Source organism: Fundulus heteroclitus, chromosome 5 (assembly GCF_011125445.2).
Source record: "Fundulus heteroclitus isolate FHET01 chromosome 5, MU-UCD_Fhet_4.1, whole genome shotgun sequence".
NCBI classification, from domain to species: Eukaryota; Metazoa; Chordata; class Actinopteri; order Cyprinodontiformes; family Fundulidae; genus Fundulus; species Fundulus heteroclitus.
This window is the reverse complement of record NC_046365.1, coordinates 10,912,106-10,937,858: the sequence shown is the minus strand read 5'-3', so window position 1 is coordinate 10,937,858 and position 25,753 is coordinate 10,912,106. Positions and strand designations below refer to the sequence as shown.

Sequence of the window (25,753 nt, the reverse complement as noted above, 5' to 3'; positions counted from 1 at the left end):
TGTCCCTCCTTCCCCAAATGGATTCAATGGGAGCAGTCCTAGATTGATCATGTGCAGAACAGAGAGTGCTACACATTATCTATCTGGCTGGCCTGGTTAATGTAGTGTACCCTTGGACATAAAAATAATTTGGTCTCTACCACCTCTTACAATTATTCAAATCTCATATCAAATGTACAAAACCACACAAATTCCACCATGGTAATATATATATATATAAACTTTAAAGTTTGCTAAATATTAGGCACTGTAACACATAGAATCCTGGATACAAAACACATATGGGAAATTTAAAAGTGTTGCCAACTTCTTGATTTTTTCTTAATCTCTTGTGTTTAAGGTTTACTATCCTTATTTCAAAAAAGTGTGATATTACTTTCTAGGTTATCAAAATAATATCCTAATTGTCTAGTCACACATCTATCCAAAAGCATAAATATGAGGAAGAACCTGTTCTTTGGAACCCTTTTTTGATGTTTTTGATGAGATTATGCCAACCACATTAGTCAATCTATAATGTCTGTGTAGATGTTAAAAGAAGGCTCCATTTTCAGTGAATCCATCACCATTGTCTTCTGCTTCGCCCCCAATGATATGTTTAAAGCTACCAGTAGTATATATTACAAGTTACAGTCATATATTTTAAATCATATATTTTAAAATTGTCTAGTGAAAAAAGGAAAAGGTCAGGAACAGCGGAGTTACAGCTCTCATTGAGCGCTTATGAGAGGCAACGGTAAAAGGGTTTTGGTTAGGGTACTCATGCCTTACTGAATAGTGGATAGATGAACATTTCTTTCCATTCTTTTCCCTCCATTTCTCTCGGCTCTATGTCTTTCTGAAGAGGAGGAGTGGATTTCACATGAGAGATACTTCATATTTTCCCACAGGAAAACAATGGTGTTTTCTATTATGAGAGGCAGCGGTTGTATCACTGTCCCACATCATCCCCATTATTCATCAGTCCTCTGGATGTAATTAGGACTCTGCCATATGCTTTCATGATCGTTTTTCATGTATTAGCCTTTGTAATTATGCCATAAACCAAAGATTGCATCATAACAGTCGAGGAGTTTTGTCGATGCTTGTTGGTGGAGATTTATGGAGGAGCTGGAGCCTCCTCAGAAAGGGTGGAGCCTCTTAATGTTCATTTAAAACCACAGCTATCCCCCTGGTCTATAATTCAATATAAGCATAAAGATATGGAGCAATAGTGTGCTGTACCCAAGCGTAAAATGAAAGACTCTTGTCAATGTGCCCCATATAGATTAGTGAAAGGAGATTAAGAGAATTGAAAATAAGGAAGAAGGGGCAAACAATGACTCACTGGCTGACTTATCCTGGTACCCTCAACCACTCAGCTTTATCAGTTGGGGTAGATATTAAAAACGGCATGATATTTCTCGTGAAAGCGAAATGTTTTGCTGTCAAGTGGCTGTCAGCATGTTAGCTTCCTATCTGTTTATTATTTGGTTTTAACTTTTGCATTTTTTTGATCTCCAGATTGAAAGGACCATTTACAGAATCAGACCAGCAGGAAAATCCCAACATTTTAACCAAAATGTTTTTTTATTAATTATTAATTTATTACGCCACAAAAGGCGCGGGTTTTCTCTGACATGATTTGAAAATGGCTTCCATTGGATTCTAAAACATCCCTGTCTTTGTTGTCATGAACACAGCAAAGACAGAATCTGTCTGTTTGGGGAAGCCCTGCCACATGCGCAGTATAAACACAATCAGTAGAAACTAGCGCACCTGCGCACAGCATGATGGCGGCCGCCACTTTAAAAGCCAGAGTGGCGGCTTGATAATTCAAAGCCATCTGGAGCAGCCGCTGAACCTCGCCATGTGTCCATATGAACATTTGAGTGCCTGCCATTCTGAAGCTTTATGTCGCGGTGGTCTTGTAGATGTGTTAACAGAAACGGAAAAGCAGTCTGGTTTTTAATGAGTGGTTGTTGTGCGCACAGGGCCTTAGACCGGTCAAAATTTAACAGGATTAATCTACAGTAATTATGGAATCTTTAAAACATGCTAGTTTCCCCCCTTTCTGTTAGTTTTGTCTCTTTGCAGGTGTTTGTCTGGTTTCCCAGTGAAGACCGTAGGAGGATTTTTTTGTAGCAGCTGGTCGTGGGATTCAGTCAATTTTGACTACATATTTTCTTTGTGTCTCTGTTCTTTCTCCAATCCCCTTACTCTGTCCCTGTTGTCCGCCTTCACCTCTCCTTCTGACATGTTTGGCATTGAGTTTGTATATAATATCTTAGTAGGAATAAAATCGTAGTCGTCAATGGTTTGGCGACAAATGGGGATTTTAGGTATAAAGCCTCACTTGGTGAAGCAAATCCATTATGTCTGGCAGAAATATAGCAGCCGGGGCACAATTCTCCTTGCCATAAAGCTGTTGATGTAGAGTGGGGAAAAACACAGTAAGAGACTTGGGACACCTTTAATAAAAAAAGATAGATGAATAAATAAAGAATAAAGATTCTTAGTTTTCCTAAAATAGAGTATGGGCACAGGGCAGCTCTCTGGATGCCATTAATGAATCTATTTATGCCAACAGATGACATAGCCTACCACAAGAAACATAAATAAATTGCTGACTCAGCTAAGTTTATTATGCTCCAAAATCTTCACGGTCTAAATAATGAAAACCAATTCAACAGATTTGCTGAGCATTCAGTCTTTATCTTTACTAAAAAACAACAATTCTCAACAGAATAGCCAAAATCATGACAACTCAATTGCCAGACAATATCTTCTTTTTTTTTTTGCTTTTATTTTGCAGTTTTACTTATAATGATGAGATTGTTGATGATATTTATTTGTTGGGTTCAAGCCAGATGCTTGTTTCATGGGAAATAAGAGAGCCATATTTTTTTTTACAGATGTCTCACACCGCCAGGGTCTGTTGTGCTGTACGCTGACCTTAGCAGTCAAAGACAGACTCTATTGGCCACTGCTGCTCCCTGTCTGCTTGTTGTGATGTGCTCAGCCGAGACTCAACAAACAGCCTTATGGGACACCAGTGTCATAGTCATATTGACTATAATGTTAGTTATTACGTTGTTCAAAGTGCTTAGATTGTTAAGCAGAAGGACAGTCCTTAGAGTTGTTCCCTCACACCAAACCCTGTACCACGGAAATAGCATGTATTTTAGACTTTTATCTAATTTGCATTTCATTTGAAAATTATTAAACATGTATTGTATTTTTTTACTTCCAGAAAATATTTTGGGGAAATGAAAGGTTGAGATTAAAGAGCTTTTTTCAATGAGCAATTTACATATTTATTTGTCCCGATACATTTGGCCTGTTTGTCTGTTACTCTTGTACATTAACCTTATGGATAGGTACTTTCAGGTGTAACGAGTATTTTTGATTACTGAATTTGCAATCAGAAAATAATAACATAGAAGTGAAATGGATTTCACAATGCACTACACCATTACTAATCAGCTGCACCCAGCCCAGTCTAAATGACTGAATGTGACACATTCAGCCATTTAGACTCCCACAAATGTTAGACCAACCATTGAAAAAAAAAACACATGGTAAACCAGTTTTGTGCAAAAATAGTTTGTTTAAAGGCTGTCATTCAACAAATACTTGACTTTCTTTATCCCCCAATCAAAATCTCGGACCTGCAGCAACAGCGTTCGTCTCATCTACGATAGATGCCGCATCATTTATCATCCTATCCAAGTAAAAAAGCCTCCAAAAAGGCCTGTCAGCAGCACACTGAAGGAAAGAATGCAAACACTTCTTTTTTTTCCAAATTTTGAGAAAACAGACACATGGGTCGTTGTTAGTTATTGCTGCAGGCCCACAGGCTGTGGTGGTAGTCATCTGTCTTTGTGTGACACTATCAGGTTCCCTTGCACAACGCAGAGGTGGTAAAATGACTTTATTACACAATGTGAACGATACTTCAGGGACAAATTGCCAGGGAGCCATCCACGCCAAAGGGAGCACGGTGCTTTTATCTGAAGGTAGTTGGACAATGTCAGCCTCAGACTTGTGCAGTCTATTCTACAATCGCACATTGCAAATGTGCTAAAAGTAACCCAGTGGATTTGAGAACCCTCCTTGTAGTGCATTATTCGCCAGTCAAAAGAATGAACCTAGGCAGAGAAAGGTGCAAGATTTGCACTTCAAGGCTTTTCGGCTGCATCAGAAAGGCAAATTGCAAAATGTCTGGGGCGACAACTTACATTACCATACCATTAGTCACTATTACGGAGCCTTACAAGAGTATTTCTCTCTTTGTTTTGTCAGGTAAGAACCGCAGACTTCAGTGTGTTTTGTTAGAATGTGATGTGATCTCCTGACAGAAAGTATAGTGAATAATTGTGAAGTGGATAGAAAATTAAACACAGCTTACAAAAATATTTTTTTATACATTAAAATCTCAAATGTGTGACATGCAGCCTCAGTACGGCTTTTTCACGGGGGCAAACTTTTTCAAAAAACATTTTATATGCTTGAGGCTGAACAGTGGCTCTTTGACTATACCTGCAGTGCTGATATTTTTTGTTATCTCAATCACAAACAAACAATCAAGAAAACAATAATGTCGTCAGTGTTGCCAGATTGGGCAGTTTTCCACCCAACTTGGCGCCTTTTCAACACATTGAGCTGGAAAGAAAAGTAGCTTATGGGCTGGTTGTAAAAATGTTGGAATCTTTTCACTAAATTTGGTGTGTGTTTTTTTGTTTTTAGGAAGAATTAATACCAAAATATATCGAAATAATTTTCCTTGTGTGGCAGAAAACTAAAAACTTCCACATTTAGAGAAAATGCCATCTCATTGCATGAATTTTATTTGTTAAGTTATTTTGAAGCGTGTAGAATCTGTCAAACCTGACACCTTCAATGAATAATGTCAATGAACCAGTGTCTGGTTAATCATGTGTCACTATGAAATTGTATTGGTCAATGTTATCCATGCACCAAATGGAGTTGGGTTCTACTGATCAACAATCAAGAGAAATCTTAGATTGATCTATACTGAATTCTATATTAAATTAGATTTAACTCATTTTGGGAGGCTATTGATAAAATTTTTCAGGTTGCTACGATAACATATTTGTTAAAGTGATCTTGTATGTTATTTGGTTGCCCTGATTACACATTTTGTGGAGAGCCTGTATGTGACTTTTTTTTTCTTTGCTTTAGTGCAGTTGTGCACTAATGTCATGTTTTTTATCATTGTTTAATAGTTCTATGCTTTTAACATGAGTCCAAGAGAGGTTGAGATTTGGGCTGTTTTTTTTTTTTTTTTGTTAGCTGGGCGGGCTTTTCATTGCGTTTGGGTTGCAAATGGTCAGTCAGCTCTGGCACTCTGGCGTGTATAGTGCTGTGTCCATTCAATTAACTCAAAAGTCAGGCAGAGGCATAAGCACTGTGATAAACAAGCACTGATGTCAGGCTGAACACTGACTGAAGAAAACATTCATACTAGGAGAGGTAACTGCAGCAGCTAAGGAGCACAATGATCAGAACAAAGCAGTGTTACCTTCTGCCTGCAAGAAACCCAAGTGTCTTCTATTTGGCTCAGTTACTCTGCTTGATTCTGCTCCTTCTGCTCCTAGCACAAATAATTAATCCAGTGTTGACGTCAGTGCTGAGGAAATTAACGGCGCTGCTTCCTGCTCGCTATCGTTTGCTCCATTGTTACTTCTTGTATTTATTTGGAAATAGGTTTCAATATCTACGCTGCACTGGCGACGGGTGATCAGAGCTGTCTCTGTAGGCTACGAATGTATGACTCAGAGACCCGCCTCTAGCTGTAATTGGCTAGCATGTTGCCTTCAGTCATTAATTTGATTGCTTGAATTGTATTATTGTTAAATTGAGATAAGAATAATAGACGGTTGGCCACTTTGAGGTAAAAAAAAATAAATTTAAAAAATGCCATCTTCTGGTCAGGGTAGACATGGCCCCCCAATGCCCGCCCAAGCCACCGGGGTTGGTGCGGGGAATCGTTTTCTTCAGCAGGAACAGGTAAATTGCTCAGAGTTGACGGGGGAGATGAGTGACGCGAAATACAAGCTAATCATGGATGGAAGTCTGTTAAGAGACAGCGGTAAACACCTCTGTACATTCAGACGTGAATGGTCTACTCAAAGTAAAGACCTAAATCCAGTTGATAATCTGTGAAAAATTAACTGAAAAGTTCCAAATTTCTTTTTCATTAACATTTTCTGCCTAATCTTAAATCTAAATCTATTTTGCAAACACGAACGGGTAAGATTTTTCATGGAAAAATCTAACCAGATGTGCTAAAACTAAGAGAGACATAACACACGAGAATTGTAGCTGCAACCGTATTAAGGGGGGGTTCTAGAAAACATTGACCTAGAGGCAGTGGTGGTTCTAGACCAAATTTACCAGGGGGGCCAAGGTGGGGCCAGTGTTTTTTTTTTTCACAGGGGCACATAAAAGAATGAAATAGTAAAACAGGGCAATATTTAATCGCTTAATAATATGAAGTGAGACACTTGTGGCTCTGGTACTGCAGGTTTCAGATCCCTGATCTAGCAGATGAAAACTGTGATCCCAGCTCAATACAGCTGAAGCTAAAAGTAAAACACCTTGATTTTTTAAACCCTAGTTAGGGTGAAATTGTAAAGGTAAAAACAAAATTAAAATTGGTCAAAGTGACAAATCAGGTGTGGTTTCTTCACCAATGCATATAATCGTAAGACGTTTATTTAATGTTATGTCTTTAGTACATCCCTGTCTAGAGCCGCCCCTGCCTAGAGGGCTTGGATACAAATGCACACCATACTTTTCAGATATTCACCTGCAAAATTGTAATTTTCATTCAACTTCACAATTATCCCCAATGTGCCGTCGGTCTTTCAAATAAAATCCAATTAAAATGCACTAAAGTCTGCGGCTGACCAAATGTGAGAAACTTCGAGTGCCTTGCTTGTACTTTTGTTTGCTCAAGCATGACCATGTAATGTTTCTTTCCTTTCTTCATCCTATCACACTAAACCAACAGCTAAGCTACAGATCAATACTCCCTGGCGCATATTCTCGCTCCCAAAGACTCGGAATGAAAATGCCATTCGATATCAATCAGCGTCACAAGCCGTGCCACAGAGCAGGCACAATAAATGACACCGTTCTCTTTCCAAATTTGCCATCAAACGACGAGTCCCATCAACGTGCTTCGAGTCAGATCTTTCAGCCTGGCTTACGCTGAAAGAAACCAGATGAACAGGGAGTGGAAGATGTATGTAATGCAGTTAAAGTAAAAGCCCAGTAAGCAGGAAATTTAAGAGGGGCCAGGGGATGATGGTATTACAGCCGACGCTGATTGCAGACAATCTGCTGAAGAAGGAAAAGATATGGAAAATATCATTGGATGTAGCATTGGGGATATGAGAGGCAGGCGAGTGCTGGAAAGCGAGGAGAGAAAAAAAAGAGGGGGATAAATTGCATCTATTCAACAACATGCTGTAATAAACTACAACAAACACTTCCCTACGCAACGAAATATGACTGTTAAAGTAATCTAAGGCAACACTATTCATGAAACAGCCAACCTAGTCTTTCCTTCGCAGTTATCTTCTGGCCCACTTTTTCATTTGCACCCAGTCCTTAAAACAGTCCAATGTCTTCGAACCCCGCGGTAGCTTCCTCCGTCGACAGCAAACGTTGTCTTACACACGGCGGCACCGAGAGATTTATGCCCCCAGCCCTGCGATGACCTCATTGTTCACTGCCCCCATAATTCAAATCTGATCCGCCGTGTTGCATCACATTGTGTGTGACTCATTTCCATGAAGCCCATTCTCCAAACAAGCGAGGCCTCCACGGCACGCTACAGTAAACCGACAAACAAAAGCAAAGAATTCCCCATCAGTAACAGCGGCTAGCCGACTTCACACTTAGCACAACACAGAAATGCTCCGTTTAAAAAGGGACTGGACCGGAAGAAAGGGGTGTTGGGGGGGTTTGGGGGGGGATCGGTGCTATTGTGAAGGCCTTCCTGCAGAGACCAAAAATAATCAGCAGACCTTTGAGCAAGCATCTCTAATTCATTGATTCTGTATTCACTGTGTGGCCCTTGTAAACAAACAGCTGCAGGCGAGTCTACACAGGGCCTCCCAGTATCTGATCTCATGCACTCAAGTTCAAGCGTATTTGTTTGAAGGAGAGTGGTGGTTGTTGATTTGCGCCACATTAATGTGTGGAAGGGAAAGGCATGCATGCATGTATGTGTGTCTTTGGACTGGTGACAGCTCTGAGTGGTGCGCAGAGAGGTGAAGGGCGCGGTGAAGAAGCGCGGACACCAGGGGATGAAGGGTTGTTTTTTTTTTTCCATCTTTGTGAAAGAGGAATAGCACTTAATGACTGAACAAAAGGTTTTACAAGATCAAAGCAGTTGGTAAATAAAGTATGTTTCAGATGTTTCAGATCTTCGGATAAAGTATAATGTCAGATAAAGATGATCTGAGTAAATGTATAATCCAGTTTTCAAATGACGATTGCAAAAACGGCCATCACGCATTTGTGATAACTAAAAGTGACTTTTTTATATATATATATATATATATATATATATATATATATATATATATATATATATATATATATATATATATATATATATCTGTGGATACGTTTCGGCCCACTCTGTGGAATTGTTTCACTTTAGCCACATCGGACGATTGTTGAGCATAAACGACTTGTGCATGGTCATGGCACAAATTATCTCAATTGGGTTCCGGTCTGGACTTTGACCAGGTCATTTCAAAACATTAATTAGCTCTTTATTTAATTTAGTTGACTTACTGCTATATTTCGGATGACTTGTCCTCCTGCAAAAACCCAAAACGCCCTAGGGCTTAAGGTTATAAACTAATGGCCACACATTTTCCTTCAGGATTTTCATGGAAGAGGGCAGAATTCATGCTTCCATCAATTATTACAAGGCTGAAGGAAACGAGCAGCCCCAGACCAACACACGATCACTCCCATGTGTGAATGTTTTGATATACGTTGCCTGAATTATAACGGGACACACACCTTCTAAAAATATCTCCTTATTTCTCATTACTCAACAGAACATCTTAAAAGTTTGGGGGATCATCTAGATCAGTGCCCTGCATCTTTTAGGTGTGCCCTTTACCCTACGCCTCCGAATCAAATGGCTAACCTGCCTCACCTGCATGCTGTAAAGCTCTACAGAGTTCTGCTGATGAGCTCATATTTAGGTCAGATGTAAACAGAGACGCATCTAGAAGCTGCAGGAAACCGGCCCTCGAGGACTGAAGTTTGAGACCGCTGGCTTAGATGTTGTTGTTTTTTTGGCAAATCTAAGAGAGGTCCTTGTGTTCTTTTTGCCCGTAAGGGGTTTTCTTCTTGGAGCTACCCCTTGGATGCCATTTGTGTCCAGTATCTTCCTTATTGATGAATCAGGAAACTGACTGTAAGAGAGGCCAGAGATGCCTGTAGAGCTTTAGATGTTACTCTGGGTCTTTTGTGACCTCCTGGATGAGCCATTGGTTTGCTGATGGAGTCACTTTGGTGATCACACCTGGGAAAGTTCGCCACAGTTCCCTGTTCTCGCCATTTGCAGAAAATGGCTCTCACTGTGTTTTGCTGGAGTCGCAGCGCCTTAGAAATGGCTTTAAAACATTCCAGACAGATCGATGCCAGAGGTTTTGTTTCTGATCTGTTCCTGAGTTTCCTTAGGTTATGGCATGGTATGTTCAGTTTTGAGATCTTTAAGCCGTACTTCGTGTTGTCATGTTGCTTTTCTGAAATATTCCAACAAACCCATATTCAATCCTCATTAGGGTGTGGTAGTGGATATTTATCCTTTAACTAGTTTTAATAACGTAACAACTGATTTAGGTTTTGGTTTGTGTACAAACAACAAAATGCACGGTTCCATGATCTGCTCTACAGAGTCATCTCTGCCTTTAGTGCAGTCCTGCCTGAAGGCACACGCATCTCATCCGTTTAGTATTGATTTACACCGTTATCCCCCAACCAACAGGGATATCTTCAGATTCCTCAAACGCATGTTTTTTTATGTATATATGCATTGTGTATCATCTGCGAATGTTATGCAGCATGGGCACCAATATTTCCAAAGCCTGCTTTTTTTTTTTTTTTTTCATTTGCAAAATCCTTTCTATTTTTACTTCTGAAAGAAACTGCTTTATATGCATTAGATTTTCTTTGTTGTATTCTGGTGTTAAAGCATGATATACCCCCTCTAGTCTATTACTTCCCCTTATCAAGCGCTTGTAAAAAGACAGAAAAAAAAGAAAACTTTGCTGGCATTTAGGCATGAGCTGGTGTGAGACTGTACCATAACCTAGTAGACAAAACATGGTAGAGGATTGAAACAAACCAAATAGAGATGAAACAGGATGACATTGCTTTGATTTAGATATGATCAAACATTCCTACTACTGCTAAAAATAAAAATATATGATTATTACTGTTAAAGTGTTATTTATAACACTTATCTGTTGTTATTTTGAATTGGACATGGAGGTTTAGGCAAAATAGACTGATCACCACTAATTTATTATTCAAGTTTTCAACTCCTTTGTATAATAAGCTTGTGGTATGTGGTCACCTACTTGGATTATCTGTTCAAGTAGCTTGCACGCTGCTGCTTGATAGAAATGCTGCTAGTAGCTTCTAAATTGCAGTTTTAATCAGTGCTGCCTTTATAAGAGTGACTTGTGTTGTGCCACTCCTTTAGTTATTGCTGTATTTGTCAGTTTGAGTTATTTTTTTTAAGATGGAAAAATGTTTCATTCAGCTGAATTGGTCTTCCTCTTAAGCATATAAAAGTGTATTAGCTCTCTTTTGGACCCACTGACTGGCAGTGCACAGCATCAAGTGGGGGAGGGGCAGTGCTGCTTTAATTTATGCTCCACGCAGACAGAGAAAAGCATTTTCAGTCTCATCCCAATAAAAGGATGCTTAACTGTAGGATAATATATGAGGTAAGATTGTGGGTTTTTTTTAATACTGCAACCTTTAAAATTGTTATTACAGTTTGACACTGATAATATCAGCACATGCATTCTGCCATCAATGATCAAACGTGCCCAAAATAGGGTGTTAAAAACACAATTCTCTTTTTATACTAGTTAATATCTTTGTTCTTACAATATTATTTTAAGATATGTAGTTAAAATTGTTTCCAAATTTCAGCAGTTTAGTTGCTTGTTTTTTTTTTTTTTTTTTGGAAAGGCTTGTATTTTTGATGGTATCCAAACATGTTTTGAAAAGAGGTTTAGTATTTTTCATAAACCATTAAAGCAAGCCATTTATGCAGAAACTACTGCTGCCAACCAAATAACAAACATTTTGAGGTTTTGACCTATGTCCTTTAATCAGTGAAGGTTCGGTTTTATCATATTAATATCTTGACGGTGTTATGTGTTGAAGGTACAATTTAAACTGTCTCACCCAGACTGCTAACCTACATTATTACGTGACATTCTCCTTAGCTGAAAGAAATGACACACTTATAGGTGCAGCTAACACTAACTTTAGAATAAATGCTGAATTGTTTAATATTTCATCTTATTTTTTACCTGAGTATGCCATGTTATCAACAATTATGCAATATTTACTCTGATATTTACTTTTTATTTCTGGTGTTTCTTTTGAACTAACTTTAGGTTAGACCAGCTTGTTAATTTCCCTTTTTTTTCATTACTTTTAATTATGTGTTATTCTGTACATCTTTGCCACTGTCACACAAAAAGTTCTTATATTTTTTTATCTTATCTTTACTCTTTTTAAGCAAGTATCCAGGAAAGTCTCATCAGTAATCTTTGTTCTTTCTTCCCCTGATATTTAGATATAAGTGATGTCTGAAAAAAAGCCTTTTCTATCCCATCTCTTCAGACGTGGAGTTTGCTAAAATCTACCAGAACTCTCACTGGAACAGTGTGCTTTGGTCCGATGAGACTAAGATGAGACTAAGATCGAGCTTGTGGCCAACAAACACTACATGTATTCAGAATTTAACAAAAGATGAACACATGGGAAAAGCACTTAAACACACACACACACACACACACACACATAATAAAACACATAAAAAAGATATATAAACACACACACACTTCTGTTAAGGATAGTGGATAATCTGTGATGCTGTGGACCTGTTTTTGTTAAATGTCGGAGTGCATGACATTTTGAAGTCTTTAAAATGGATGGAGATTTTAAATAAAAATCTAGCAATGAATCATAAGCGGGTCATCATTCAGCATTTTAACAGGATACTGGTTGAAAACATTTGGCCAAACCGACGCCAGAATGGTTTACCAGGAAGAAAAATCAACCTCCCCCCCATGGCAGGCTCATTTCCCTAGACTTATAGAGAAGCAGTAGAGTCCGCTGAAGAGAAGAGAGCCCAAGAGAGGATGGAGGACTGGATGATCTCCTGGAATTATTGTGCAACGAGAATTGATCAAATTTCCTTCCCTCTGGGTGCTTTTTTTAGGAGAGGACTGTACCATGTTGCCCAGTTGGTAAAAGGGACGGTATTAGCAGCAGGGGTACCAATCATTTTGTTACCAGCAATTTTGTTTAAAGCAATTTTCCTTGACATAGGACTTCTCCTCCTTGATTAACCACTTAAATTAAAGGTTGGAATTTGCTAAAAATGTTTAGAGTGAAATTATTCTGCTGCAGTGAAGGATTATTCATATTAAGGCTTTTGAAAAACATCTTTACCAGTAAATGTAAGCAGCACTGAACAGCGAAGGATCTTCTGATATACAAATTGTGTAACACATACCTATCGACGCACACCGGCAACAATATATTTAATTGGCTGTGTTTTACCTGCTCTTCAAGTTTACATACATTTTCTTCACAATGGGGTGTATTTTCCTTAAAGGTAAAGGACATAATGCTAAAGACGTAACACTGGGACTGCAACCCTCAACCATTCATTTCCTCAGTCCATTCATTTTCTACACCTGCTTTGATCCTATAGCTGCAGTCAGGGGGGGTAGGCCCTGTGATGGACGGGCAATCTGCACACGGCATAGACCCCAGACAGATTGCAACACACAAGAAAAACAGCCGCACACTTGCTCCTTTGGGTCAATGTGGAGTCACCAATTAACCTAACATGCATGCAAAGGCAGAGCGAGCACCCAGAGGAAACCCAGACAGGAAGGAGGGGGGGGGGAGAACATATAAACTGCATGCAGGAATCCTGCACAAGGCGAGATGTGATCCACAGACCCGCTTCCTGTGAGGTGACATTGCTGGTGCTCTCTGTGGAAGTTTTTGTTCTAATTATGGGTCTGGAGATGTGATAACTATATGGTCGTACTTATGTGCAATCATTATTTCTGTTATTATAATCCTTCTGTTCTTGTGTGTCATTTATTTTGTGTAACCCTATTATCTAACTACAAACCAGTGTTTTTGAAACTTGCTTAATTCAGTGAATAAATAATTACCTAATTATATCTGAAAACCCCAGCTTTAATAAGCCCCCTTCCCTGTTTTAAACAGACAGGAAACTCACCCTTTTGTCTTATACTGAAAAACATCTGTGATTTATTCAGCAAAGCTTGTAAATCTAAGCCAGAAGCAAATTTTCCGATTTCAGAAGTCATATCGGTTGAACTTTATCCCAGTTTGTCACATCGCAACAACAAACTTAAACACGTTTTATTGGGATATTTGTCATAGAAGAGGAAGAAAAGAAGACGGAAAGGGAAACGTGGTTTTTTTAAAATCTTTTGTAAACAAAACTATTAAAAGTGAGACATGCATTCATGTTCAGAAATCCTGACTGAATAGACGTTATTGCAATTACATCTGTAAGTGCCTCGTAGCATTTCCACATCTAGAGACTTTTTTTTTCCTTGATAAATAAACTCAAGCTCAGTCAGATTTGATGGGGAGCCTTAGTGACCATATATTTAGAAGATTTAAGCCTGGACTGTAACTTGGCCATCTCAACACATGCTTTGATCTAAACCAGAGGTGTCAAACTCATTTTGGTTTAGGGGCCGCATACAGCTTAATCTGATCTCAAGAGGGCCACACGAGTGAATTCATTGCAAGATTAAATAGAACTAATAAATGTGGACATGTTGTTGATTTTTATATTAAATTAATTTCACTTTTACACAATATTATGAATAATCTCAGCGTTTTTAAGAAAAGTATGTGCAATTTCAACAATACTTTTACTCAGTTAAACATTTACTTGTGCATTATGCATAAGAACTGATCACAGTGATTATACAATGTTGAAAAACATTTATTCACATTTTTTGGAACTTAAAAACACTGTCCTGCATGACAAAATACATCAAACAGATAAAAATTAAGAAATGATTTAAATTTCTCCACACCTGAAGCTTAATCTGCTAATTAAAACACAGCACCCCTTGTGGACAATATAGGAACTGCATATTTTCAATTAAACGAAGTACATGTTTTTTTCAATAATTGTTTTATCATTCTCTTCCTTTTATCTCCTCTTTCTTTCACCTTTTGTTTTTTTTTCCTTCTTGTTCTTCCTTTCCTCTCCTACTTTCCCATTGTAGTGTCCATATCATTTGAGATATTCTCCACATGAGATATTCTTCACAATAAAACTATTCACATTCATAAATCAAGCGGAGCACTATACTGCTCCACTTGTGAAAGTCAAATCTGATGAGCTCTTTTTGGCATTAAGACAACAATTATTATTGCCACATTGCCAGACAGGACACTGGGGGGGAAAATAAAAATAAAAATTCAGGGCCGTATGTTTGACACCCCTGAATCTAAACCCTTCTGCTGTGGCCCGTGCTGTACACCTAGACCTGTTGGAGATAAATGTGAACCTGCCACCGATGGACCCTGTTTACTGTTAAGACGACTTTTGGTTTTTTATAATATTTTTCTGGGTTTTTACAGCGCTAGTGGCTCACTTTTGTCACAGTAAAGCTGACAGGAAAGGGGGTTTGAGAGGGTTGGGGGAAAACGGGCACTAAAGGAGGCAGGTCAGGATCAAACCCAGGCCAGCCACGTCGAGGACCAAGGCCTCCGCACGTGGGTTGCGTTCACTACCCCAGCACCATCAGAGCACGCTTCATGTCAAGATGACTTTTGAAGGCAAATGGTTACATTGGGTTTTATTTAGTTATCAAGGTTAAAAAGGGTTAAAAATAAATGCGTGCCTCATTTTGACGCTGTATTTGTCAGAAATTTTTTTGAAAAACACAAATTGTTTTCCTTCCGCTTCACAGTTCTCCACTACTTTATCTTCGTCTCAAACTTGTGCTGGATATACGGCGCACCCGTTTTTTTTTTTTTTTTTGCCAAGTTTGCAATCAGTAGATCACGTTATGGGCTGCAGTTCCGTTTAACAGACACGATCTAAAACACACCCGCGCAAGGTACATTCAACCATCTGCGTGATCTATTTTTACCCAGACTCCAGTTTTCGCCGCCTGATGTTGTTTAAAGGTTTGATTACATTGCACTGCTTAATGCGGCAATATCCAGTGAGCAGGAAAACAAGACGGATCGCTTTCAGCACCTCACAAATAGCCCGTAACACCTGGCGTTAGTGGGCAGGGGGGGGGGGCTGGGAACAACAGGGAAACGGCACGGAAACTACAGACCGCTGAAACGCTGAGGTAGGTTGATCTCAGAGCCTTCAAACGTCCGAGTAAGACGTTTCACCGGGGAGGGCAGCTCTAATCAGAGTCACTCAATGAATGAGTCAGTCCACAGTTGGTTTCTCAGTTTCCCCAAGCATAATAAAGTACTATACTCCGGCTGCTGCACGGTGAAGGGAGCGACATGGGTTTCATGCATAAAGAGAGGACGGAGGAGTTGAGGGCCACAGCTAACGATGGGAAGTGCAGGGGGGGGGGGGGCTGGTTTCCTTCTTTGAGGGAGGCCACGGGTAGGAGGACGGATGTGTTAACACATGACCGAGTGTTTTAGGCGGCTGAGGAAGGCAGGCAAGTATCACCGCCTATTATTTTAACACGGGAGAGACACAGGAAACACAGGGAAGGCCTTTTGAGTTAGGTTAAGCTCGGTACTCGAAGGAATCAATCAAAAGGAATCATCGCGACTTTATGAAAAAGCTCTGAAAGAGCGGTGAAATTTTACAGCCCAGTTTTCATTAAAAGGTAATATTATTATGGAAAGTTTCTTTTTTTTTCTTTTTTTTTACACCTTAATCCTCATGAGTTATTGTTTATTTGTGCAGAGAGGTTGGTTGTCTCTGCAGGCGTAATAAACACAATCTAATGTTTATCTAGGAAGCTCTCTGACACAGGCCGTTGGCTTGCCAAGCATAAATTAACTAAACACAGAGGAGGAAACGAGGAATATTTGGTTACAAGAGTAACCTGATTCTACGCAAACCAAGAAAGTTGACCTCCCCATCCCCCTTACTCATCTCCATCATCACAACGTACTGTTCTCTCCTCTCCACTGACCATCAAACCACCACTACCACCATGTCTCTTAAGCATGAACGCTTTATTTTCATCATCTTCAAGATGAAGGATCCCAAACTAAAGTGTCCGTTGCCACAGACGGGGCCATTTCAGGTATGTTTCTCAAACCTACCCTCACCAATACTTGCAGATCTGGGTCTACTCTAGCACCTAAATATTTTTTTTTTCCTTCCTTAACTGTTTTAATTCAGGAAGGCTAACATCTAATGCTCACGCTCGTGGCACAGCGGAAAACTCCCACTGAAGAGCGGCAGCGCCTTGCAACCTTTAACAAATTTAATTGTATTTTAAAGTGGATTGATGTGATGGGTCAACATGATGTGGCTGCTGCCAAGTGAAATAAAATACACGGTTTTCTTACTTTTTTTCCCCCCCTCGCTTAAAAAATCTAAAATGTGCGGCATGCATTTTTTGAATGCCACAGTATGGAGTCAAAACGTTTAATGCAATTCCAGCTGCCAGTCTTTTTGTTTTGTGTTTTTTTCTCTTCCAGCTTTGCACATCTGGAGACTGAAATGTTTTCCCATTCCTCTTTGAAAAATAGTTTAAGCTTGGTAAGACTGAGCATCAAGTCTCTTGCAGTCTCTTGTTTTTTTGTTTTTTTTTCTTCTTTATCTGTCCTGCGGTGGCACTTCAGGCATTCCGCATAGAGAACCTGGTTGCCCACATGTGCCAGGGCAGTGTTGCTGTGCAAAAAGGAGATCTCAGGAAGGAATCCCAGCTGTTTTGACTGACTAACTTTATTAAATGAAGAGTGCACCCAGCATCAAAGTAGGCAGGCCACATTGCTTTTAACGGTAACATTCAACCGTTTTGGATTTTTTTCGTGTATCCGTGTTTGTGTAGGCGGGTGAGCGTAAGTGTAAGAATCAGTGACTGAGTTTGTCACCTGGAGGTGCACAGGTGTTGGAGTGTCAGGAATGGTAAAAAGCCTGCAACTCAGCGCCAAAGAGCAGATAAGGACAGGTGGGCTCGGCCGCAGCGGTCCCAGGCAGACAGACACGAGGCATCACCCCAGGACAGCCATGCCCCCCCCACAGCAGCCCCCGGGCCAAAGGGACACAGGATGAGACGTTGGGTGCCAACCCCCCCCGGCACCAAGACCGCTCAGCGCGAAGCAGGGGAGACCCCCTCAGAGCCCCCAGGCACCAGCCCACTGCCACAACTCAGAAAGAACCAAGATAGAGACGGCACATTTCCATCCGACCTGGTGAGCCCGGCTCTGGGAGTTCAGGATGGAGGGATGCCAACCATAGCAGCATAGTCCCACAGCCAGTCAGACAAATGGACCCACACAAACAATGTCATTCTGCTTTATCTGGTTACGCTGCTTAAACTACTCCATAACGTTACCCCTTCTAGGGCTGTCATAAACAATTATTATAGTAATGGATTATTCTATTGATTATTCTGTCGATTAATCGAGTAATCAGATTTTTTTTTTTTTTTACTTGAGCTCAGGAATATAGGAAAAATGCTATTTATCAAATAATGCAATTCTTCTTTTTTAATAATGATAAATCTGCAGCTAAGATTAAAATGTTAAAAGCTCAGCCCTTTCTGATTGACTTAACATCAATACAGTGCTTGTGCCTTTGTAATGAAAATGGTTCACTTGAATATTGCATTCTGAATTTTTTTCTTTTGATTAAAAAGCCTAATTCTATTCATATAAAATAGAAAACTTCTAGTGTACTTAAGGGCTAAGTTAAAATCTTATTGTTTTAGTCTGCAAATATACAACACATATAATTACACATTCATCAAAAACATAAAAAGCTAATTTACTGCCTTTAAAAAAAAAAAAAAAAAAAACATTCTTACACGTGTTTAATGGAATTGAAATACCTTTACTGTCCCATAGTGGGGAAATTCGGGTGTAACGGTGGCAAAAAACAAGTAGGCCTGGACACCAGACTTACAAGATTAATTTGCCGTTTTTGCCCGTTTTGCCTTGATTAACTTTAGGATTAGAGGTCCTTGAATCATTCGATGAATTGTGACAGCCCTCATCCCTTCACATAAAAAGTTATTCTGACATCAAACTACAAACAAGCAGACTTTATTGGGACTAACTTCCCTATATCTGTCGATAAAAGTGCTTAACCACAGCATAATAGTCCCACCACCATGTTTTAAGACAGGGATGATGGACTTGAGTTACTTCAAAAGGCAATATGGTACACTGGCTTTTATTTGGAGGAGTCAGTGTAAAGAGGGCTGAATATAAACCAACTTTCCTTTCAAGATTTTTATTTGAAAAAAGAAAACAAAAAATTAAGCACCATGCATGAACTAACTTTACAACTGCGTTACCTTGTGTTGATGCATCACCTAAAATCCCTCCACAATACATTAAGGTTTGTGCGTATAACCTGAAAAACAAAACTTAAACGCTTGCTTTTACTTGTGCAAGGCACCGTGGGGCCCCGTGGCATTCCTGTTAAAACAAGCTGAATGCAGAACCCGGCAAAAATGCAACAGACCCCGACACCTAGGCTGACAGATACTGGCAGAACAGAGGCTTCCTTTATGAGAATTACCTGAGGACGCAGACAGCTGGTCACTTTTCCTCAGCCTGTTTGTCTTTTACAAGCAGATATAGAACATAAAAACAGAGAGCAATGTCAGCATGAATTCAGCAACCTTAAGCCCATCTCAAGCTCTTATCAACTGAAGGCGGGAGGTGAAAAGCCCTTAGCTTTAGAAGGCAGAATACACTCCAACCTTGAAGGATTAGGTCAAGGTGCAACATTATCTTCCAATAATCTGATAACAACTGCAAAAGAGGATGCATGAACACAAAAAGCAGGTTTCTGTCCGGCCCATTTACGTAATGCCAAAGCCGACAACAGGATAGTAATTTGAACAGGTCAAAATGGTCTTCAGAATTTCAGTGAAAGGACAGAAAACACGAAGGCTAAATGCAGTCTATTACCACCAGGCAGACTTTATAAACTCCCCGACCGACTGGCATATTCCCAAAACCCACACAGTTTGCTGAAATGTTGGCCAAACACACCTTAATTGCTAAAAAAAGATAAAAATAACTGCAACAACTTCCAAAAGAGAGATTTTCCAGTGTTCCACCTCCTTAACACTTGTCATCAGAAAGTTGAACACGTTCCGTAGACAGCTCCCACACGCTCATGAGAATCTTAAAATCGCTCCAAAAGGAATATCCAATATTTTTCATGAACGTGGGCACTGGCGGGAGCCAAGGCTGGCAAGGAGAGCTGCTAGCCGGAAGGAGGTAGGCTTGTGCTTCCCCCTCGCTGGTCAGCTAGGAGACGTTGTAAACAAATCCTTTGTAGAGCAGAACAATAGCAGAAAAATGAGTCTGATCTTTCTATATTCATAATTTGCTCCAAAAATATAGAAGATTATTAGTTTTCTGAAGATGCATTTAACTCGTGTGTTTTGGAAGAATTGCTGATGGTAACATCCAGGGAATCCTGCAAAAAATACTCAAATAGACAATCTGCTTTATTTCTCTTAAGTTTATAGGGACCTAGTCATGTACTATGTCTATGCCAGCAGCTCACTCTGGTTGCATACAGAGGTTTTTTGATTAAATTATCACTCTCTGTTTGCTTATTGAATTTTATTTCTGTGTTTTACACTTTGCTTTTGCTCTGCTAGCAAACTAGGCATTGTGAACGTTTCAGGTCTTCAGAAACGTTAAAAAGACGAACTGAGTAAATACCAAGTAGGGCTGAACAATTAATCGCATTTTCAATATAATCGCAATTTAAAAAAACGCAATTTCCAAATCGCAGAGTCTGCAATTTTTGGCTCTGTAACAATTAGGGAATTAGACACGTCCATTAGGTGTTGGTAAAATGTTTAAAGTAGGTTTGCCTCCACATGGAAGGGAAGACAGTTGCAGCAGTGAGATAATCTAATTTTATTACTTGTTTTAGAGTTTATATAATCATACATAGCATTAAGTACAGGTCAATCAGTTTAATACATAGACTTGCTTGTTGGTTGGACTTTATGTTCAACAAGGATTGATGTCCAAATCTACTAAAAGCTGTTCTCTTGAACAATATTGTGATTAATAGAAAAATTAAAAGTTCTTGTTTTAAATAGTTTTTGTTTACAAACATCTTTATTTAGAGGGCATTTTTGTTGCTTGTGGTTAATGCGGAGAAACGTCAAAATTGCAATTTTGGTTGAAATATATCGTAGGCAGAACGCAATCATTTCTGCTCTGAGTTTAGATGCTGCGGGTCTTTTAGCAACTAATCTGCACAGCGAGGAAACAAATGTTTAAAAAGACATGATAAATCAAACTGGAAAAAAAATCGTAATAAATCGCAATTTTAAGAAAAAAAAATCGCAATTAGATTATTTTCCAAAATCGTTCAGCCCTAATACAAAGCATAGTTTCCTAATGTTGATTTCATGTATTGAAGGGAAAGGCTATCCAAAACAACCTGGCCTTGGGTTCAATCCTGATTGAAATGTGATTAGCCAACTTTCTGAACAGGCGTGTACAACCCACACTCTGTCCTAATTATTGACCGGGAGGTGACAAAGCAATTTCTGAGTGGTGGACCTCAATGTGAAGGCTCACCACTGTTGAACCAAAATTACTCCAAAAGCAAACTGGTAACTAATCCAGGAGTTCCCAGAACATCATCTAAAGCGCTGCAGACCTCACCTACCTCAGCTCAGCATTCATGATTCAACAAACGGAAAAATACAAAAAATAATTCCATTGATGGAAATCACTGCTGACCAAAAAGAACACAAATGTCTGACATTCACCAGGAGACACCTTGATGTTCCCCATGACTTTATAATCTGAGAAAACAAAAATGAAACTTTTTGGAACATGTGCTCTCTTGCGGTATTTGACGGAACCTTAAATTTTCATCTTTACTATAAAATCCTAAAGGAGAATGTGGGTTCAGCATGAACCCACGTCTCAAAAAGATGAAATTACAGTGTGGGATTGGTCTAGTCAAAGTCTGATAAGACCACTCGCTGACCTTAAAAAGTCACGCTTGGAAAGCCTCCATTGTGGCTGATTTTTTTTCCCCCCCGAACAAGATTGGCCGCAGCCAATCATTACGTTTAGGGGACAAACAAGGCCATGTTGGTTCAACTAGCTTTTCCCTTCATAACAGAAAGTAGAGGTTGAAAACTGCATTTTGCACCCGCTCGGGTTATCATTGTCTGATAATAATATCTGTTGGATGAACCGAAACAAGTTTTGACAAAAAAGCAAAAATAGAACAAATCTGTCACAGCACTGGATGCGAGAATGTGAGCGTTTCTTTTTTTTTTTTTTTTTTTTTTTTGACAGAACGCTGCAAATCTGTCCGCATTGGTTTAGAAAGGATTCTTGGTAAGTCAGCGTTTAGGATCAGCGACGCCACGGGCCAAACTAACAGCACAAGTGCTGAAATGAAATTCTCTCCTAACCCTTTGAAAAATGCATATTGACTGTAGTAACAAGCAGCTACAGTTGTAACAAAACTGATTATGTGCCTGCTTGTCTTAATCTTCTTGTGTGCGTTTCCCTGACGCTGTCTGTCTGAGATGAATCGTGTTGCCTGCCAAGGTTTATTTTCATTATCTGGAGGTTTTGATGTTAGCAGAAGATGTTTAACAGACGATCCCACCGTTCCAATTACGACCTCCTTCCGTTTTGGGGGGTAGATGTTGCACTTGGAGTATGGCAAATCTAAACCGAACGTATCTGCGAGATTAACGGATCGAAACAAAGGAGGGTAAGGTCTTTGAGTCAAGCAAAAAATAAAATAAAAAAGAATGATCTGAATTAGCAAAACCGCCCCGCTTCGCTACCCATTTTGTTTCTTCAGCGCGGCTCTTTGGCTGTCTCCTGCATCATAACAGAAAGGAAGCGGTGACCTAATTTAGGGGAGGACAGACAGACCTACAGTAAGCAGAACGCTCGACGGCTGCCGCCGCACATCATACGCTTTCAGGGGACGAGAACGATCGGTGCCACGCTGGTGTCGTTCCCGAACACGACTCGGGTTGTTCTTCAACAACCCCGCATTCACACTTGTCTGTTTGACAAATGTCCTGCGGCTGGCTCTTGAGAGGCTATCTGAGCCTGTCAGAAAAGTAAACCATTTAGACAAGATAACGCAAAAAACTATTAAGGCCTTATCGTTCTCCACTGTTTGAGACACATTCAAAAATCACACACACACACACACATGCGTGGGCACACACACATACACACACACACGGAGAACAAGGGCAGGGTGTTGAAGGAGAAATCCGAGGAAGCAAAGTCGGTCCCTTGTAAAAGTATTAGCACCCCTTGAACTTTTTTCCACGTTACACAAAGCAATGCATGACTGTGAAGTGGAAGCTAAAGAATATGTGGTTTGAACAGTTTTGCATTACTACAAATTGAAAAAAAAAAATTTTATTCAGCCCCATTTTTCTGTAAAACACAAAAATAAAATCTAGTTCAACTAATTGCATTGCCAAACAGTCCCTGAGTCGGTACTTTGTCACCGCCTTTCTTTGAAATCCCATCTAATTAGACATTAAGTTCCTTCTTACAAGTCTTTTGCGGGTATGTCTCTACTAGCTTGAAACCGTCCCCTCTCTTCTTTGCAAACAAGCTCAAGCTCAGTCAGATTTGCTTAAGAGCAACTGGGCGCATCAATTTACAAGTCTTGCCACATATCCTGAATTGTGTTTAGGCCTGGGCTTTGACTAGGCCATTCTAACATATGCACATGCTTTAATCCAAATATTTCATTGTTGCTCTGGTCTTTGTCCAGATGGAAGGCGAATCCCCCCCCCACCCAGGACTCTAGCGTTTTTGCAGCCTTTCCCTGCGTTTAGCTCCTTCCATCCTCCTACCAATTCAAAACTTTTATCTTGCCTAAAGAAAGAGCAAGCATGACGCTGCCACCTCCATGTTTTGCTGCGGGGATGGGGTGAAGCCTGGAGTCGGGGTGTACTGCTTGGTTTTATTTAGGGTCAAAGGGTCACACAACCTCTCTTAGTAATAACTCAATCTATAGTCACGATATTACATTGCATATTTGTATTTGTCCTAAATAAATAAATAAAAAGATTTGTTCAACTTAGAAAAAAAAATGCAATTAAATACTTTGACATTTGGGACAAAAAGTGAACAACAAATGTTTATTTAGCCATGCAAGGCACTGGCGATAAAACCCATCCTCAGATAATTTCTGTTAGGAGCCACTTTATTTGCAGTCTACCCACAGCTGGCAAACATAAAGGAAACGTGCCTCTCATTGAACAGATATGGTCAAACGGGGCCCCGTGTAACCTGGTAAAAAAAACGTGATGCCGTTCCTTTTTGCTCAACAGATTCCTCTGAGGCGTCCTCCTCTGCTGCGTCGCCCTGTAAACATATTATCATCCACCCTTCATCCCTTGGGATGAGAGCTACACAAGAGTTGGAATATTTGTTGCTGAGAGCCATTTGAATATCGAGGGTAATGTGATTCAAACAGGCCAGTCCACAGCCACCCAAGCAGACTCTCAGACACCAGGGGTGCCCATTGAAGCGGGGAGGGCTTTTAAATGGCAGCTATCTGCAATTATTTGTCCGCCAAACCGCTGATTAGGCGTCCAGTCAATCATTAGAGAGGAATTAAAACAGGATTAGGCCAGCAATATTTGCTATACCATCTTATTAAAATTAAATCTGAAGCAACTGGCTGTCTTCTTTTTTTTTTTTTTTTTTCTTCCTGCAGGACTGTGCCACCTTCTGTGATTTCCAGTTTTACATCAAGGTCATCTACAAACTCCCCCTTTGGGATGCCTTGCTCTTGTAAACATAACCAATGGCATTCACACCCGCGAATCCGCATGATTGACGCGTCCTGCCGTGCGCCGGCCTCCTGGATGCTCCTTTCCCCCAAAACACACACGCACACAGCCTCGTGATTGTTTTATTTTTTTTTTCCTCCCGGGTCCTTCGGACTGCGGCTGACAAAACCCCGAGCACCTCCCCGAGCCCACTGCATCCCCAGATCCACATGCATACTCGGGTGACAGCCGCATAAAAAAAAAAGAAGGGAACCCTTAACAACAGGCGAAGGCTCGGTCCTGCCGTCCATCACGCCAGCGCATGCGATGAGTAATTGCGCCCCGCAGTGAGGCAGATACATGCGGCTGTACGGCACCAGCATAATAACGCGGACGCGCCGAGGCCGACGGGAGGCTGTCACGGAGATAACGCGATCGCATTGATCGCGATCCGGGGAGGTAACGGAGGGGTGGTGGTGGTGGGGGGGGAAGCAATGTTGCCTACATTGCTTCCGAGTCGCATCCGAGCGACGCCCTTATGGCGCCGCCGCGGTGCACCCGGGCCAAGCATCCCCGTCCGAGCCCGTGTCTGACACGGTGCCGAGCGGGAGGCCGGGTCTGGAAGCGCAGTGACGGCAGGGCCACATTCCCATGGGCATCCGAGTCAGCGCTGCCACGGAGCCGCGCTGACTCGGATGCGCAGGTTGACAGGCAGCCAAGCGGGATTCTCAGAGACGCTCGTGTCTTCGGAGGTTTTGCATCATTCGAGTGGGAATTATTCAAAATAGATAAACAAAAACAAAGCAGATTCTTACCCGATCACCAGCAGCCGGGATCTGAGGGCAAATATGTACACATCCAGCACCGGGAAGAGGCGATCTTTCTTGACAGGCACCAGGGCGCAAAAAATATATCTTTCCGGTCGATTTGTTTCACTTGCTGATCGCTGCTTGGACTCCGACTTGCTGCAAAGAAAAAAAAAAAGGGAGCCCAGACAAGTGTTCCTGCAGGAAGGGATGGGGATAAAGCTATAGCTGCGTGCTTAGGATCCCGATCAGGGGAGGGGGGGAAAGCTCTACTCCGTCCAAACGCACTACAAGCCCAGTGGAGAGCTTGAGGAGGACAGAGGCGTATCTCCCCTCTCTCTCTCTCTGTCTCTCTCTCTCCTCCTCTTTCCGTCCGTCTGTATCCCGGTCCTCCCTTCTTCCCTCCCCCGTTTCTCTCCTTATGTTCTTAACTGACTTCAGCTGAAGTCCACAGGCGCAGAGGAGCAGAGCACCGTAGTCAGGGAGAGAGAGCAAGAGAGAAAAAAAAAGGGGGGGGGGGGGGTCAGAAATGACAAACCAATTTAGGAGCGCGGCGAATGCTCGGCCGATCAGAGCGCAGCCCCGGCGAGAGGAGCGCTACTTCGCAGGCAGGGAGGCAGGCGAGGAGGGGCTGGGTGGCTGGGTGGGTTTGGGGGGTCG

At 40.8% G+C, this 25,753-nt stretch overlaps 1 protein-coding gene across 9 annotated transcripts in view; it reads right to left on the bottom strand.

Moving 5' to 3' along the window:
• The window catches only part of adgrl3.1 (adhesion G protein-coupled receptor L3.1), a 227,728-nt gene extending 202,275 nt beyond the window's left edge, over positions 1-25,453 (bottom strand). For all 9 annotated transcript variants that reach the window (XM_012851254.3, XM_021309872.2, XM_021309874.2 and 6 more), the window contains exon 1: positions 25,103-25,453. The gene's annotated coding sequence lies outside the window, so the exon portion shown is untranslated. The remainder of the gene's footprint in view (positions 1-25,102) is intronic.
• Between the last annotated feature and the right edge of the window lie 300 nt (positions 25,454-25,753).